The sequence below is a fragment of the Heloderma suspectum genome, chromosome 5, assembly GCF_057233095.1.
Source record: "Heloderma suspectum isolate Gila_16-S chromosome 5, 16-S_ref, whole genome shotgun sequence".
Taxonomy (NCBI): Eukaryota; Metazoa; Chordata; class Lepidosauria; order Squamata; family Helodermatidae; genus Heloderma; species Heloderma suspectum.
This window is the reverse complement of record NC_139462.1, coordinates 217625513-217640153: the sequence shown is the minus strand read 5'-3', so window position 1 is coordinate 217640153 and position 14641 is coordinate 217625513.

The window sequence follows — 14641 nt, the reverse complement described above, 5'->3', positions numbered from 1 at the left end:
ATGAGTGAATGGTTTGCTACATTGAACCATTGTAACTTCCTTATTTCTCACTCCTTTCTATTGACTTTCTTCAACTTCTTATATCTTTATTTTTCCTAATCCATTTTGCTAAAGTTTTGATAGTTAATGCAAACAGTGCATAGGATGTCTCTCCCGTACTTTTCCCCAGTGGTATCTTCTCACAGTTAATTCAGTATTAATCTAGCTACAGGATTACTATGGATTATTGAAATCCAATGCAGAAATGTATTACCCACTCCCAAGTTCTTCAGATGTTTTTTCTTGAAAGTCCCATTCTATGTAGTCACATGCTTTTTGTGCATGCAGAACAACTGCTACTTTCTCCTTTACTATAATCCATAGAAATCAATACAGTAATTGATTTTCGTTTACATCGTCAGTTTACTTCATGGTATAATTTAGCTGTCACATTCTTTCTTCCTTCCAACTTTTCTTCTCACCTGTTATCTATTCCTAATATTCTGTCCTCGAATTCCTTTTCTTTCATTTTTTGAGCATTCCTATCAAATGTAACTCCAGAAGCAATAAGGCCTTTTTGCGCAAGAGCTGACATTTACCAACCCTTCCACCTGAATCCAACTGCTTAGAATTTTTCCTTGGAATCATGTTGAAAAACAATCACTGCCATTGGGTAGTCATAAATCCATTATACCCTTCTGCAGCCTTCCCCAACCTGGTGCCCTCCACATGTTTTGGACTTCAACTCACATCAGCCCTAGCCAGTATGACCACTGGTCAGGAATTCTGGGAGTTGCAGTCCAAAATATCTGGAGGACACCAGGTTGGGGAAATCCACATTGGTTTACAAATATATATGAGATATGATACACACACACATCCATTAAGATTATTAACACCAGTAAAAAAAAAAAAAAGACTAGTTCTGTGGCACATTCCAGTGTATGTTTCTTTAAAACTGCAGCATCCCCAGCCCACGTAGCCTCAATTCCTCCAAGGTGAACAACTCGCACACTTCCTGACACTTTCAAATACACAATCTAACCTTTGACATGTCATACCTACCAGCTTAGATAGACCAATCTCCTTTTTAATTAATACCTTTCTAGCCTCTTCTAGCTCCAAAAGTTAAGGGTGCCTTCCTGCCTACGTGAAAGGGATTTGAATGGCTGAGCCTGTTTCCCTAGTGTTACTTGGGTGCCATTGCTAAACATACTAAAAATGCAATCCCCCTATTCCTGAAGCACGGAACTGTATTGGGGTGGGGGGGCTGGATGACCCACCCATCCAGCTTTCTGTCAGGGGATAGGGCTATGTGCCCTGATGTCATTTGCTTCCCAGCAGATATGTCATGTGCATTCACCTGGCACATATTGCAAGAAATTCACCATGTGCCAGCTTCTTCCATTGGGGGAAGGTGGCATGCAGTGAAGCTGCCCCAGCTAGCTGGAGGAGTGCTCCAGCAGCTGGCTCAACTGTAGATACCGCACCTGCATGGCATCCTCCCCAATGGGGAAGGCCCCCTGCGGGCAAGTTTATGGGGCTTCATTCACCAAACAGACTCGGCCAGCCGTGGAAGGAACATCTCCCAGTGCCTTTCTAGTCTCCCACTGCCTGCATCCCCTGCTGTTACCTCTGATCTGTGATTGGAGGAAACAGCGGGCATTTCCCTGTGCACTGCTCACAGGGGAACCCCTGCTATTATTTCCCATCAGAGATAAGTGGAGATTCCTCCAGGGCAAGACTGAACCCTGGAGTAATCCCTGAAAGCTTTGTGGGCCAGATGGGGAAACTCCACAGGCTGCAGGTTCCCCTCCCCTGCCTTACTCCCTTGCCACTTCTGATGATGCCATACGATTAATCTACCTGGATGACCCCTACGTATGCGAGCGTACAGATACTCGCGACTTTTTAGCATAAGAACTTTTCTGCTTTTACTTTGTTCCTTATTCCTAATCAAACTATTTGGAATTGAAGTTTGGAGTGAGTTTGTGAGATTACCCCACCCTCCCAGTTATCTATGTCTGCCTCAGGGGAGATAAGAGGAAGGGAAACAATACTAAAAGTGAGAAGGACCTTGGAATGGTTGTAGATCACAAGCTGAATATGACCCCACAATGTGATGCGGCTGCAAAAAAGGCAACTGCTATTTTGGGCTGCATCAATAGAAGCATAGCTTCCAAATCACGTGAAGTACTAGTTCCCCTCTACTCAGCACTGGTTAGGCCTCATCTTGAGTACTGTGCCCAGTTCTGGGTGCCACACTTTAAGAAGGATGCAGACAAACTGGAGAGGGTTCAGAGGAGGGCAATGAAGATGATCAGGGGATTGGAAACAAAGCCCTTTGAGGAGAGACTGAAAGAACTGGGCATGTTGAGCCTTGAGAAGAGAAGAGATATGATAGCACTCTTCAAGTACTTGACAGGTTGTCACAGAGAAGAAGGCCAGGAACACTTCTCGATCATGCCAGAGTGCAGGACACGGAAGAATAGGTTCAAGTTACAGGAAGCCAGATTCCGGCTGAACTTCGGGGAAAACCTCCTGACTGTTAGAGCAGTACCTAGGGAGGTAGTGGGCTCGCCCACACTGGAGGCATTCAAGATGAAGCTGGACAGCCATCTGTCAGGGATGCTCTGACTTGGGTTCCGGCACTGAGCAGGGGGTTGGACTCGATGGTCTTATAGGCCCCTTCCAACCCTACTGTTCTATGATTCTGTGAAGCTGCCTTCCCACACAGTGATAGGAGGGTTCTAGCTGGTTTCTACCTCTCCCAGGCAGTTAATCAGTTTGGAGCTCTGGACTACCTCCCTGGCCAGAATTACTAGTAAAAGAGAGAGGGTGGCAAAATCTTCCTAACCGGATAGAAGTATCTGCAATTGGCCTGTGTGATAGGGCATTGTAGGCACAAATTTGCCACAAATTCTAATTAAAGATCTAACTCCAGTAGGTTCAACTACAGATAAATTATTAACCTTGATTCAAAATACTACTATTTTAGTAACATAACCAAATAATTCAGTTGATCAGTTTTCCAAAGTTAAATCCATCTATCAATTTGCTCTCCATTTATCAAAATTTCCAGTTGAATCAGTCTGAAAATCAGTCATGAACTTAAAAAGATAGCTCTGTTTTTTAGTATTCCTAATTGAAGGGTAGTATTAATTCATTAATAATGGTAGATTTAATTGAACCTTAACAGTTTTAGGCTATGATAAGATTTAGAAAATACTTTTGTAGTAAGTTACTACACAAGTAAGTGGTACATGCGTGTGTGTGTGTGTGATGTATTCTGAAGCTGCGTTCGAGGAGAGGATCTTATCGAAGATCCGCTTTCACAATCCATTGAGATATTTTCTGGAAAGGCCCTATATCACTTTCCCTATATAACATCTCATTTCTTGTAGTCTAGCTCTGAGATATCTTACACTTTTAAGCCCATATGCCATACATTTCATTGGCAGTACAAAATAGTTCACTTTATTTGCCAAAAGGGATTACAAGTTTAATACCATCTGCAGGTGTGAAAAGTTTTGAATGATCTAAACAACTGGTCTGAAGTAGTCCCTATGGAATTGCAGGTACAGATCCCTAGATATCCAGTCTTGGTAGATGAGGAACCTCAGCATGGTTAATTTAACACTTATCCTTAGCAAGTGAGTATCATCTCCTACCACATGCTTCAGTGCCCCACTGAAACAATGGGATAATGGTATTGGGAAGAACTCCTTTCCATATGGTAAGACAAAACCAGAGAGTTAGGAAAAAGGATGTAAAAAAAAAAAAAATGAAATGTGGCAGGCCAGCCTTCAGGTTATTGGTGGCCTCCAGATGTTTTGGACTGCAATTCTTATCAGCCCCACCCAGCATGACCAATGGTCAGATATGATGGGAGTTGTAGTCTACAGCATCTGCAAGTTACCAGCTGCAGTAGGTTCTTGTTGATTGCAATCAGGAGTGTTGTCTCTCCAAGCCACTGAGAAACAGGATGGAAACAAATAAAGAAGGACAACACTGCACCCACCTGCCTGACAGATTTGTTGTGGAAGTTGGACACATGGCCAATCACAGCTTAGCTGATTAGTGCTGCCAAAGCTGTCAGGCACAGGAATTGACCACAGCTGCTGACTGTCAGTAATGTGCCTGGATGGAGAACCCACCCCCATCTTGGGTGCTGGAGTCCAGTTCTCTCTTCTTCCCCACCCGCAATATTTTGTGCCCTATGAGAAGAAGATCTGTGAGAAGAAACCTGTTTAAGCTTCCATATCCCCCTTGGTGAATGCTGGATGAGGGCAAATTTATTTACTTATTATTACATTTATATCCCGCCTTTTTTCCTCTTGCAAGGAACTCAAGGGGGGTTACATAGCTATCCTCCTCTCCATTTTAGCATCACAACAGCCCTGTGAGGTATGTTAGGCTGAGAGTCAGTGGCTGGCCCAAAGTCACCCAGTGAGCATCATGACCAAATGGGGACTAGAACCTGGATCTCCTGAGTCCCAGTCCGACACTCTAACCACTACACTGCACTGGCTCTCAATGCCTGCTGTAGCCTTATGGATGAGATTTACTTATACTGAATTATGCCGGGGGTGTCACAACTACCTGACTGGCTGTATTTTCTTTGGCCTGCACTTGCACAGAAGCTCACTGAGAATAGCTTGACAGCAACAAAAGGGTAGCTATCTCTTTGTTTTTGCAGCAAAAGCAATAGAACCATGTGGTTCCTTAAAAATTAACAAATTCACTGTGGCATGAACATCTGTGGGCAAAACAAAAGCTTTTGCCACAATAGATGCGTTGGTTTAGAAAGTGCCACTCGTTGGCTTTGGTTTTACATGTTCACTGTCTGCTTATCTGTGACCTCAGCAAATCAAGCTGCCTGGATTTCACGGTAGAGTTGATTGGTCACATGATAGTTGCATGATCTTGGGAGAAGGTCCTAGCTGACCTTCTCCCCAAAAACATGCAAAAAAGGCAAAAGACTTCTCTTCAGCTATTAGTGAAATAATAGTTAAGTTGGCAAAGTAAATTGAATGACCATGTAAAACCAAGAACTTGCCTTGTGTGTACTTTAAAGTGAGGTGCAGAACGGTGGTTTGATTTACTGTTTAACACAAGGAGGCCAACGTCCCCAACAGTTATTTTTCATATATGTGCCATTAGAAATGATGGGTAAAATAAGCAAATCTCCCTTAACCATAGAGAATGCTGTCTGGAAAGCCTCTCATGTTGGCTCTACAAAGGACTGCTAATGTGGTATAGTGGACAGAATGGTTGCCATGAGAGATATGGGTTCAATCCCTGCTTGGTCATGAAGATTGCAAGGTGACCCTGGGCCAGTCATTTCTTGCTCAGCATATCCTACCTCACAGGCATATTGTGAGGAGGATAAAAGGGAGTCACCCCATGTATAGTTTAATGCACATGTAATGCTCTTGGTCTTTTAATTACGGCTAACACTGACTAGGTTTCTCTTAACTTGCTTTAAAACTTGGTTTTGAATCCTAGTTAACAGTAAACCCTGGTTAGTAAGTCCAAGAGGCTCAGAGCTGGTTAACGATATTTTGAAGTAAGTCAAGTAATACACATTACCATTTAAAGAGGTGGGGAGGGGCATAAAACCATTAAGTCCAGAGTCTAAAACAGGGATGTCAAACCTCTTTCAGCCCAAGGGGCAGATTTGAGTGGTGGGCAGGGTTGAGGATGTGACCAAAGGTAAAAGGGTGAGGCCAAAGATGCCAGCATATTGTCACTTAAAGGGGTGGGCCCAGAATGCCCCCCCCCAGAGGAGGCTGCCATTGCATCTCTGTCTGATGTCCTGCCTCCTTCCATTCAGCCTCCACTCGGTGCGCATCTAGGAATCAAATGTGGGCAAATCATTCATTTGCTCCTAATGCAGCAGAAGTCCCGTTCATTCGTTTGTTCGTTCATCCCTCACCACACACACACAGGTTAATCTGTAGAAAGGGAAGCAGTACCTGCCTTCTGATCCTGCCCCAGAGGTCAGTATGCACACCAGCCCCACCCTCTCAATATTTCTCCATTTGGCACAGTGTCTGAAAGATACTCTCCACAGATACAGTTTTGTGCTCCCCTTCCTGTTGTTGCACCTTCAAGCCTCTGCTGTATGCATAGGAGTGAACAGGACTTTTGAGATCGGCCTTCGGAGGAGGCACCCCAGAACAGCGACTCATGCAGAAGCACAAGAGTTGGGCTCCTCTGTTATACGCTAAGTCTAAAAGCAACGCTGTTGCTTTTAGCAACAAGTGGGCTGCCCAAAAAGTGGGGTGGGAGGCAAGGGGAATGTATGTGACCTATTTGCATATATAAAAAAAAGTGTTCCTCAGATATTTGGGAAATGCTGGTCCAGCCTGAAAGTGTAACATTTGATGAAAGATATAGTGCAGTACTACTCAGTCTCAGTTGTATCTAGCACGCAGAGCTGTTATCGGGGATTTTAGCATTATAAATAGCCGGACAATGAGATGTTAAACCGTTATTCTGGTTTTTGGATCAGTGTTAACAGGACAGAGAACACAAAGAAGTCTGTTTTGTAGCTTGGGGGAAAGTGTTACAGGGATAAATCACACACGATCCCCCTTTGGCAGAGCTTTTACACTGCAGCACCTGAAAGAGCTGAGTTTTTGCAGGCTTCTTGTGCATTACATATTTTTCCATTGTGCTGTATGAAGGGGGAGGACGAGTTTGTGATCAGCACTTCTCCTTAAAGTGCAAGGGTGTCAGCTTGGCTGTCCTGCTTTGGTTTGGCAGCTTGAGATTGTCCTTAAAACATCTGGAATACCTTTATGTGTATTGTTCAAGAGAAATCGATACGTTAAGCTGTCAGAGGCTGGGAGTCCAAACTGTGCCAGGTACATTTCTTCTGCAATGATGTGTGTGTAAAGTTTAATGCTGAGGTCCCAGTACTTCAGTCCCGTACTGGATTCCAGGATTCTTTCTGCATAAGCCCTCATTTGTGATATAGTCTCTTGAAATGACTGGGTCACAGCTCTGCAGCTGCTTTTCAAAGGTGAAAGTTGAAAGTATTTAGTTATTTACAAATAATGCCGGAAGCACTTATTAACTCACAGCTGCAATTAGAACACTCACTCACCAGGACATTAACATTACTTTCCCCCTGGTCCAGTCTGGAAAGAGGTCAGACAAATCAGGCTGTTTCCCTGAACATCAGAAGCAATGGCCTCCTGCTTAGATTAAATCAGCCTTCCTCAACATGGCACCTCCAGATGGCCATGTTGGCTGGGAATGATGGGAGTTGCAGTCCAGCACATCTGGAGGGCACCAGGCTAGGGAAGCCTGAAGTAATGTGTCTCACTCCACATATTATAAATGGTTTGATGGGAGCTCCCCTTTAAATGGTCATGTGTATTAGAGGCTTTCTAACAAGGCTTTTATTGTGCACTCGTGATTCCTCACTCGTGGTAGTTTATGGGTCCTTTACACAACATCCTCGTCCTGCAGAGCCTCCCCCATGCTTTGTAACCATTATTGCAGGGTGTTTTTTTCCTAATGAGGAAAGTCTAATATTTTTCTCAATGGTGTTATAGAAGCCTTGTGTATTTGCACAATTCTGCTATGCCACAGCACCACCTAGTGGTTGTGTAATGGAACATATGGAAAGGCAGAAAAAGAAAAACCCTGGAACAAAACACATGAGAAGGAGCCAAGCTTAATCCCACAAAGAATCCAGAAGCAGAAGCCTCAGTAAAGGTTTTACATAAAAGCCTCATGTAAAAAAGCCCTAACTCACTCCAAAATGTGTTCAAAGGTTTGGAGGTCCTCCTGCTCATTCTACTAAGTGGGGCTCTGGACTTCTCCCCCAAAGTCCTGCCCTAAGTGAACCTCTGGAAAGGGACTCTGCTCTGTCGTGTTTAAGGCAATGGACAGTTGGGCCTTTTCTAGGGGCGGAGGCAGGGGGAAGATTCCTGTTGAATTCCCTCTTTCTGTTCTTCTTCCTCACTTTTAAGAAACCACCTGAAGGCTTTTCCACAGAGCAGGTTACTTTGGACAACCTACTGTCCGTGTCCCTGCTCTCTTTGCGTGTGTTTTCCTCTCCCAGACTATTTTCCTACTTTTTAAAAAATGGCTTTGAAATAACTTTCATATGATTTCATTTCATTGTGTTACTTATTCTGTATTTTTTTTGTGAACCACCCAGAGAGCTTTGGCTATTGGGGTGTATAGAAATGTAATACATGAATGAATGAATTAAAATATTATTTTAAAGCGTGATGCATCCCAAGCACCATTTGGCTGGGGCGGGGGGAGGCGCTGTCTAAGGGGGCAATCCTATGCAGATAGGCGGCTGCCTCCGAACTCAGAGGCGACTGCCTATCCAATGCAGGGCAGGAGAAGCACAGAGGGGATCGTTCCCTCCGCACTTCTCCTGCCCTGCATTTCCTGGTAGACAGCCGCAGGAGGGCTGAGTGGGAGAGGAGGCTGCCGTACGACACATTGGATGTGTTGTACAGGCATTTCCACCCTCCCTGCCCTGGAATGCCCTCCAGAATGCCCCATTTTGGCTGCTTTGTGCTCCTCTTGCGAGCACGGAGCACAAGGCTGTTCTGTGCTGCCTGCAAGGCAGCACAGAAGTGGGGGAAGGCTGGTTCTCTGGGAACTGACCTCAGAGTGCAGGCTCCGAAGTCAGTTCCCAGAAAACCAGATATCCTATGGCTATCTAGCTGCTGACTAGCAGCCATAGGATTGCTCCCTCCATCACCCTTCCCCAACCTGATATCCTCCAGATATGGTGAACTAGCTTGCTGGGGGATTATGGGAGCTGTAGTCCAACACATCAGGAGGGTGTCAGGTTAGAGAAGGCTAGCCTAAATCAAAGTATTATTATTTGCTGTGTTGATATCAAATACGTTTGTGAAAATTTCCAATACAGCTCTAATCATCTTTTTGCCCCGATCAGCAGCACTTACAGTATCTGGCTGACTCTTTTACCAGCTGTCACTTCTCACAATTTCAGATCAACTAAAAGCACAGGCCCTTCTTTCTAATAAAGCTTAATTTACCTCTAGATCCACAGACATACGAATCACACCTGCTCCAATAAAACCGTTACTCTGCCACCAAAACCTGCTAAAATCTGCATTCTCACTTAAGTTAAAAGCCAAGTGCGCTACAGTAGCTTTCCATACGCATGGATCTGTATGCCTGCCCAGAGGTTGCCAACTTTTCAACCAGCCCCTGCTGCTATGCTTTTAACAACACTTCGATCTACTACAGCAGCCAGCAGGTCGTCATGTTTATATCCGTTATGCGAAAAGCGTCACCTGCTGATTCCTGCAGCTCAAGCCACTGTTAAAGGCACAGTAGTGACGGCTGGCTGAAAAAGCTGCAAACCCTAACCTGTCTGCAGCTAGTATCTCTGGACATTGAAAAGCTCGTATTTTTAATCATACTAGGAAATGTAATAAGCAAGTAAGGGCAAGAACTGTAAGTACAATATATATTGCTATGGCCAAGGATGGCCACTGGAGCTGGGTTGCTTTGCCAGCAGAGAAACTGTTAGGATCAGAAGATATGTAACGACTGCTCCTCCAGTGCGACATCACAGTATGATGTTCTGGAATAGCATCCAGGGTGTGTGATGGTTTTTGTTGTTTTATTTATATCCCACTTTTCCTCTGATGAGCTCAAGGCACCATAGATACTCCCCAGGTGCGCGCGCACACTTTGTCTTCACTACAACCCTGTGAGGTAGCTTAGGCTGAGGAGGGCTGCTCAGAGGAGGCCTCCTGCCCCACCTTCTTTCCGTAATGTTGGACCCCACCCTGGCCCTGCCATGTTGCTCACCAGAGGCCAACACACAGATGGGTCCTTGTAGCGGCAGTGGCAGGTCCCCCAACATCACATCTGTCCCAGATCCTATAAATCAGAGGTGCAGAACCTCAGACCCAGGGGCCAAATCCAGCCCTCTGGGATTCCCCAGGTAGCCCCATCCCTTGCCCGCTACCACTGATTATTTAGTGGTTTCCCAGCTTTTGTGCAATTCTCTGCCCATTCTCAAAGGCTGAAATTCCTCTCCTAAGGCTTAGTTACTGGCAGTAACAGCTTATAGCTAAATCATGCTGGTATTTCTGGGGGGGTCTGACTCCGCCCCTTCTACCTTTGTCCCTGCCCACCGCTGGAATGCGGCCTCTGAAAACTTCTCTGAAATGGAATTCAGGCCTCGGGCTGAAAGAGGTACTGCACCCCTGCTATAAACACTCTGGCCAACCCTAAGACTGAGAGCCTTTCTACACAGGGCATTTATTGCACAGTCACGATTCCTCACTCTCAGTAGTTTGCAGGTGCTTTACACAACTTCATTATCTTCCAGGGCCTCTCCCGTGCTTTGCATCCATTATCACAGTTTTGAGATTTTTTCTAACAAGGAAAAGCTGGTCTGTCTTTCTTTCTTTCTTTCTTTCTTTCTTTCTTTCTTTCTTTCTTTCTTTCATTTCTATACTGCCCAATAGCCAAAGCTCTCTGGTATTTCTGTAAATGGTGGCATGAAACCCTGGTGTAGTTATACAACTCTGCTATACCACATCGCCACCTAGTGCTTGTGTGATGGAACATATAGAAAGACCAAAACAAAAAAATCTATATGTGTAAAGGTGCCAGTCTTAATTCCACAAAGTATCCAGAAGCAGAAGCCTCGGTAAAGTGGTGGGTTAACAGATTCATATAGAAAAGCCTGAGAGATCATGACTGACCCAAGGTTACCTAGCAACCTTTATGGCCAGGTAGGGATTTGAACTTGGGTCTTTCCAACCCTACTCCAACACTCTCAACTATGACACTATACTGGCTGTGGACAGTGAGGGCCTGCATGTAATAGAACTTCCTTTGGGTTGGGAAGCCCTGAAGGATGGGTTGTACGCATGTTCAGATCTTCCTGATCTTCATAACAGAAGATTTTGTAATTGGCTAGGATCCTTGAGCAGCCTCCCACAACCTGGTGCCTTCCAGATGCGTTTGACAACAACTCCCATCATCCCAGCAATCAAGCCTGGGCATGGTGGGAGTTGGAGTCCAACACATCTGGAGGGTACCAGATTGGAGAAGACTGCCCTAGAGGCAAGGTTGTTATCCCCTGTAGTGTGTGCCTGAGTCATCCCTTGAATGGGCATTTCTGAACCAGCCCTAAGAGAGATGCTGGTGAAAATGTCCCCAACCACATTGTATAATACCTTCAGCAGCAACTTCAGACCTCTCCTTGCAGAGATGCTGCATTTCTGCTTGAAGGTGCTATTGATGTCTCCTGGAGGCTCCAGGGAACCTCTTGTTGCTGGTGGCACCCCGCTGTGATCTTCCCTCTCTGAGAGCAAGGCAATGAGTAGACTGTGGAGTGCTGGAAGTGGCTGCTCCAGCCACTGGGGACCAAACTTTGCCATCTCCATCGGAGGCCCTGTTGTGTGTCCTGCCACCGAGAGATGCTAGGTTGGTGGGCCCACAAGACAGGGCCTTTTCTGTAGCAACACCCTGACTGTGGAACCGCCTCCTGAGAGAGGTCAGGTTGGCTCCATCCCTAGTGGGTTTTAGATAGGCACTGAAAATGGTACTGTTTTGCCAGGCAACTTTGGCTTTTAAAATAGTTTTGGCCTATTTTAAATAAAGTTTTGCTCTGGGGTTTTGTTTAATTTGATATAATTGTACAGTACTTTGAGGGCCCCGGTGGACAGAAAAGCAATTAAGGGCACAGTCCTATGCATTTTGAGACAGAAAAACATCCTACAACTCCCAGCATGCCCTAGCCAGATTTTGAGAAATATATATTAATTTATATTCCACCTGGCTAACATCATGGAGCTCAAACGGGAAGAGAGGGGGTTGCCCACACGGAACTAACCAAAATGAGACCTGCTTAGCTTCAGCGAGGTTACAGTTTGTTTGTTTGTTTGTTTGTTTTCTGCACCGCCCAATAGCTGAAGCTCTCTGGGCAGTTCACAAAAACCACAAGGTACAGCATAAAAAATATAAAATATGAAAGCTTAAAACTACAATATAAAAGTACAACCAAAATAAAACCTAGCAGTTTTAATGCTGATATTTAAAACACAGATTTAAAACACCAGAGCTAAAAGACAAGAGTGCTAAAACCCAGGGGAAATGAAAAGATCTTCACCTGGCGCCGAAAGGAGTACAAGGTAGGTGCCAGGTGAACCTCTCTAGGGAGCTCATTCCCCAGCCAGGATGCCACAGTAGAAAAGGCTCTCGTTCTATGCCATTAGGTCAGACCTTAAAATTAGCCTTGTCCCTAAAAGGCCAGAAGCAGTGAGGTGGCACCACCAAGATAGCACTGACCCAGTCCACATGTCACGGTGGCAAATAGCGAGTTATTTAATCAGAATTTGCAGGGGGCACACGCCACCTGCGAGCCGCTTCCGATTTCTTTAAACAACCCCTAAATGACCCATTGGTCCACGGTCACATGTAGGGATGTATGGATTGTGTAAAATCCACTCTGTCTATTTTTTGTGGATTGTTAGGCACCTTTCATTCCGTTGTCTGCACGTTGACAGAATCAGATTTTTTTGTTTTCAAATTTGCACAAATTCGCTTTTGTGCCAGACTGTGTATCTGCACAAACTAGCATGTGCAAAGATGCTCAAATTCCCCCAAAGTGTGCATTTTCATGCTTTAGCCTATGGGGGAAATGCACATTTTGGGCCAGGTTTTTTTTAATGTTTCATATTTTTCTATGACAAAATTTGCACAAAATTTGGGAAAGCTAGAAAAATGTCCACAAGTCTGAGGAATCCACCCAACGAGGGGGCAAGTCAGTCCACTGCAGAATACCAAGGTCAGATTCATGAAAATCCAATCTCATTTGATTCTGTTGCAGATTTCTCCAACATCCCTAGTCACGCATCACGCTCACAGTGTCCAATCAGGCCAATCAGAGGTTGTTTACAGAAAACAGAAGCAGCTTGCATGTGGAGTGTGTCCCAGCAAACCTTCAGGTAATTAATTAATCTAGGATCTTGCATGGTGACGTGCAAACTGGCCCATCCTAGAGCAACCACTCCTGGGTTCATGCATGCAATATTGCATATACTATCTTGGAGGGGCTTCTTCCTTTCCCCATCACCACCATCACTAGACCTTCTATTAACACATTTTTTTAAACATGCCCCATCCAATTACTCAGGGGCATATTTTAAATACATTGAAGGGTTACATTATTTGGGGCTGTTTAGCTTAGAAAAAGGCGAGTAAGGGGAGACATTAGAAAAGTGTATAAAATTATGGATGATGTGGAAGAAATGGATAGGGAGACATTTTTATCCCTCTCATAATACTAGAACCCCAAAGGGTCATCTGATTAAGCTAATCTGTGGGAGATTCAGGACAGATAAAAGGCTTCACACAGTGCATAGTTAAACCATGGAATTCACTTCCACAAGATGTAGTGATGGCCACCACTTTGGATGGCTTTAAAAGAGGATTGGACAAATTCTTGAAGGATAAAGTTATCAATAGCTACTTGTCACGATGGCTATATATTACTTCCAATATCTTTATGCCAGTTGCTGGGAACACAAGTGGGAGGGTGTTATTGCGTTTGTGTCCTGCTGTGAGCATCCAGATGGCCACTATGAGAACAGAGTGCTGGACTCAATAGGACTTTGTTCTGATACAGCATGACTCTTCTTATCTTCTTACATTAAATGTTTTAGTTGATTAATCTGAATGATCAATGGACATAGACTGGGTTTGGACAATCGCAGCAAGGGAAGAAGCCATCTTGGCTTCTTCCCCCACCCCTGCCAGTGCCATTTGTATTATTTCCCACACTGCAGTGGGCATTGGTGTGTTGTCCGAACCCAGCATGCCGTTCAATGGGGGGGGCTTTGCCCCCACCCTACAACCCGTCACATGCAGTAGAGGTTGTAGGGTGGGTACAAAGCCCCCCCCCCCACATGCTAGGTTCGGATGACACGCCAACCTGCATTGCAGCGTGGGGAATAATGCAAACGGCGGTCCATGCAGAATGGGGGGAGAGGCACAATGTCTTCTTCCCCTGCCATGATCATCCGAACGCACCCATAATCTTGCAGCTCGTATAGAAATCCATGAAATGTACAGACAGTTCAAAGGGAAGCAAGTCCTAACAAAAGAAGATTAAAACTATCATAAATGACTTTGTTGAGGAGGGAAGGGAGCTACACCCTTGAAGGCTTGATGCAGGATAAAAGACTTCACAAGCCATCCCTATTCCTTTCATTCATCAGCCATTTGGTCACACGGGTTCCACAGCAGGAGGGTCTTGTGCTTATGGCTGCCTTCCCAACCTGGTGCCCTTCAGATGTTTTGTACTCCAAATGCATGGCCAATGGTCAGGAATCCTGGGAGTTGTAGTCCAAAACATCTGGAAAGCACCAGTTTGGGGAAGTTTAAAAGTGAAGTTTTAAACAGCTTGTCTTAGAACATATGGATCCGATTTGGACTTCTTTGTTATAGCCCTTAATCTTTATGAAATTGTTTGTGAATTACATCCATGTGGTGGCATTTAAAATAAGAGTACCATAAAATGTTCCTATTCCTACTTGCTCCCTCTCGAGTAGAGCAATGAAAATCATTTAAAAGCTCTAATAAAAGATTTTCATTGCTCTTGAGTAGAGCTATGAAAATCGTTTGTTAT